The sequence below is a fragment of the Macadamia integrifolia genome, chromosome 6 (genome assembly GCF_013358625.1).
Source record: "Macadamia integrifolia cultivar HAES 741 chromosome 6, SCU_Mint_v3, whole genome shotgun sequence".
Classification (NCBI taxonomy): domain Eukaryota; kingdom Viridiplantae; phylum Streptophyta; class Magnoliopsida; order Proteales; family Proteaceae; genus Macadamia; species Macadamia integrifolia.
The window spans coordinates 25,527,800-25,532,398 of NC_056562.1; the positions used below are offsets into that span (position 1 = coordinate 25,527,800).

Below are 4,599 nucleotides of genomic sequence, written 5' to 3' on the forward strand. Positions count from 1 at the left end.
ACTATCCCATCTACAAAATATCTTTTTTCTCCTATGGTTCTTTCACTCTCTTGGGTTGATTCCTACTCACGGGTTTTGTCAGTTAAGTCAAGTAAGAATTCCCATGTCTTTCCTTCATCTGTAAAGGATGTGAATCCCTCAGGGCACATACACTCTGTCATTTGTTTAATTGGGTAATCAATAACCTCATAAATTATTTAACATAAATGCTATAATTCTAGGCCATGGTGAGGGCATTTTTGGAGTAGATCCTTGAATCTCTCCATAAGTTTGGAAAATGACTCACTAAACTTTTGCCTAAACTGAAGGATATCACTTCTAAGCTTATTGGTCTTGTGAGTTGGGAAAAACTTCTTAAGGAAGACAACTGTGAACTGTTCCCATGAGGTTATGAAATTTGTGGGTAACCCATACAACCACTTCTTAGCTTAGTCTTTCAATGCAAAAATGATAAACCTAAGCTTAACAGCATCATCAGAAAGTTGTTGGATCTTAATTAGAACACATACCTCTTCAAATTCCCTTAGAAATAGGTATGCATCCTCAGAGGTCAACCCATGGAAGTAGGGCAACATAGTGATTTATTGAGATTTGAGTTCAAAATTATTGCCCTGGGCTTGTGGTAGAACCTCTGTTAGTTAAAACGGGAACGGCAAAAAAACATTATTCGGTACGGGCATGTTTTAAACGGATCAAAACGTGAACGGGACGGTCAAAAATATGGTTAAATACGGTAAAAATGGGAAAAAATAAAAAACGGACAATACGTGTTTTAAACGTTTATATTTAAATAATACGGTGTCAAAAAAAGGGCAATATATAGACATAAATTGGCATAATAATTCTCTAAATACCTAGATAACAATAAAAAAAAATAGCCCCGTTTTAAAGGTTTCTATTTTAAAACGTTTATATTTTTTAAAATCCGTTTTTTTACTGTCAAAAAAACAGGACGGCGTTTAAAACGGCAAAAAAACTTTCAATAGCCCCGTTCCCGTTTTTTACCGAATTTCTGTGAAAAATTCGGCAAACGGCGTTTAAAACGGCAAAAAAAACGGGACGCCATTTTAAACGCGTTTTAAACGCGAATAAACTAACTAGTGGTAGAACTATGCAGGAAGGTTGGGATGTTCTAGCAGGGTAGAGCCTATCTTTCAGAGATTTAGGTGAAGGGTTTTGCTGTTGGTCTCCCATATTGAAGAGTTTTAAAGAGGGCAAACGTATAGGGTCACTACTTGTTGAATCTCTTCTTTCTAATCGATTCTTAGTATTACATACCCACCTAACACTCATGCAACAGAAAACTACCCACAACTAGAGTAAGACAAGCACAAAAGAATAGATAGCAAAACTTTTTTTTTATGATTTTTTTGATTTTTTTTTGGCTTTTTGAGAGCATACCGGCAGGGATCCAGGGTTGCTCAGGTCAATTCCTGAGGTACTGCTATAGGGCGAAACCTGTCTTTATCATACTGTAAGGCATGGCGACCTCCATCGATACAACTATTATTGCAAGTTGTTCTTCTCAGGAATTCAATAAAAGAAAAGGAAAAACAAAACAAAGCAAACAAAGCACTTCGATTTACCAAAAGAAAGCGAAAAATAACATGGAACTGTCTCCCCAGCAACGGTGCCAAAAACTTGTTTGAGATTTTAAATGTAACCGCAAGCGTACGGATCAGTGTAGCTACAGGTCGAACTCAGAGAGAACAGCTACTTTATTTTTTTTCTTTTCATAATGCAAAAGTGAACCTATTAATGGTCGTGATCTAATTCTAACTACCATCCTAAACATATGTATCTAAAATAACGTCATAACTATTCGTCATCTAAGAATTTAAAGACGCAAGCTACACAATTAAAATTAAATAAATAAATAAGTGAAAATAAACAACCCACGTAATTAAAAAAAATAAAGGAAAAAAATGTTGAAATAAAAATAAAGTAAAAGAAAGGGAAGAAAGCTAGAGAGAGACTCACAAGTAGGTTTCTCTACTTAGCCCGAGGGATACATCATTATATGAGCTTCCCTACTTAACCAGAGAGTCACTCTTACAAGGGTTACTCTACTTGGCTTTAGGGAAAGGGAGACAATTAAAATAAAAACAATAAATTGATGGTTCTATGGCTAGGAGGGGCAAAGTCAACACATACACTAGCCATGAACCTTGGGGGAAAAGGATAGCAATAATGTAATGACTAAAATTAAAATCCTAAATTAAGAAAGAAAGGGTAGTCAGAAGAGGGAATGAGAGGGGGAGAGAAGACTATTGAAGGAGCCTACTTACTTGAACTTCAACCCTTGAACTTGAAAGCTTGGGTGATTTGAGATACTACCAATACTAAAAACCAGATCTGGAATAAACCAAATCTGAAATTTTTAATACTAGAGAAAACAAATCTTGAAACAAAAAGAAAAAACTGAACTTGAAAAAAAAGATGCTCCACGGCTTGTGATCTTGTCACCTAGATCTAAGCCTAGAACTATAACTTTAAAAATTACAACTCAATTGCATAAATCATAAACATAAAAGGCTGAATAAGAATAAAAGAGTGATTGCATTAATTGACATAAAAAAAAACTATTACAAAAGTGATTAAAGCAAAAATAGAGAAGAACTAAAACTAAAGAGTGAGAGAGGGAGAGAGAGAAGAAAACTAAGCATAAAATAGAAAATAAAGTAAGGGGAATAATAATTAGGAGGGGGGAGGAAGGGGCTTTTATAGGGCTTTTGTCTTGCCTCCTTCCTTCTACAAGTCTTTTTAAGAAAATAAGGAAAATAAAATAAAATAAAATCTTGGTAAAATCCTCATTCTCTGAGATATTGTGTGAGGAAAGAGAGAATCCGTTTTCAAAATTAACAAATTCTATTCCTTCCTTGCAATATTAACCAATATCTTGCAATCTTGATTAAATCAGAAAGGAATCTCTGCATAGCATCTTCAAGATCTTGTGAGGTGGCAAGGAGAGAGAATAATCTTCAGGATTTTGTAGGAGAGAGGATGTGGTACCAATGAGTGGGTCCCACCTTTGGACTGGTTCTTGATTCACTTTAAGCCCTTTCTCTTGTAAACTTAGAAACTAAAAAAAACAAGAAAAATAAAAGTAGTACTATCCAAAGTGGAGCAAAATGTATACTTATATCCCTAAGATTTCACACATTATTGTGCTCATCAATATTCGGTTAGCTTAATAACTTACTAGGAGGGTTCCATAGCTACCGGTACATTCCAGGAGTTACCGGTTGGCTTTTGTCGCTTAGGGCCTGACAAGAACCGATAATTATCAGTAGTTCTCGGTAGGCCACTGGTTTCTTGGCCTGTTCGAATAGACTGTACGAAAACAATCATAACTTCTTTGTCCAATTTCCAATTGCGATTATTCAAGTTGCATTAGATTCAAAATTCAATGATATAAAACTTTATAGAAGAAATCATATTCAAATATTGTCATAAGAAATGATTAGAATGCACTTGAACATGAACCTTGTTGAAGTCATAGAAATTGTCATGACATGTCATAACCAACATCTATCCAAACATATTTCGGTCTTATTTCTTAGTGTTTGGGCATCACCTAGGAATATTCTAGGTTAATGATGATGTACTTATGTAAATGCATATGACTGATCAAGCAGTGTAGTGCTTGTATATGGTGTGTGTACTATTACATTGATCTACACTTAAAGTCTTCTATTCTTGTTTCAGTTGGTCTTCAAGAGTCTTCACGTTGACCTTGCATGCTTGATGTCTTCAATGTACTTCAATGCACTTCAAGATTTGATACTTTGAGGTTTGATACCTCCTTTAAGTCTTGACACTAACTTGTTTATTCTCCTCATTTGATGACTTCAATCTTCATTCTATTTTTCATTTTGGCTCTTTAACTTGAAGTCTACGAAACAATACTTGAAGGCAAATTGTGAAATACCTTCATATATTTATTATCATCAAAACCAACTACAGGAGTGTGAGCATAACCCTAACACACACCGCGTAGACTAGAAGATTAATTATTTGCAGTGGTGATTGAGCCAATTACTTTAATCTCTTCATCCATCCAATTAAACACATAATAAAATCCCAATCTCAATATTAAAAGTCTGCTCAAGAGAGATAAAGATTACTAGCGATCATAGATCTTCTCAAAAGGAGTAGTGATTGGGCCTAGGCACACAACCATTTCTTTGCATTGAGAGAGAGAGAGAGAGAGAGAGAGAGAGAGAGAGAGAGAGAGAGAGAAATAGCGAGCATACCTAGTGTCATTGCTGGAGTTAGGTGATGAAAGCACCACTATATAGGCAGAGACCACGGAAGCGAACAAAGAGAGATGATGACAGAGCTCAAATGATTTTTTCAAAGGTGGTAAGTCCACGAGTAAGTTCGAAATGACAAAAATTCATTCTAAATGGCAATTGATAATATAGTCATCAGATTTTTTTAATAAAAAAAATGTCTAGTTTGCCCACCTAAGTGGTCCATCAATATTCGATATACCATTGCTCATTTCGTATTGGTGTTTTCATCATTTTTTTTTCCAAACATAACCAACTCTTGTTACATGAATAACATAAACTATTTCATCATTTTATAATTTTT

General features: G+C 34.9%; 1 non-coding gene across 1 annotated transcript; it reads left to right on the forward strand.

Annotated features, from left to right (window-relative positions):
* The first annotated feature begins 219 nt into the window (after window positions 1–219).
* On the forward strand, window positions 220–326 carry LOC122083007. The gene has a single exon (XR_006141535.1). It is a non-coding gene; the product is annotated as a small nucleolar RNA R71 (small nucleolar RNA).
* The last annotated feature ends 4,273 nt before the right edge of the window (window positions 327–4,599 follow it).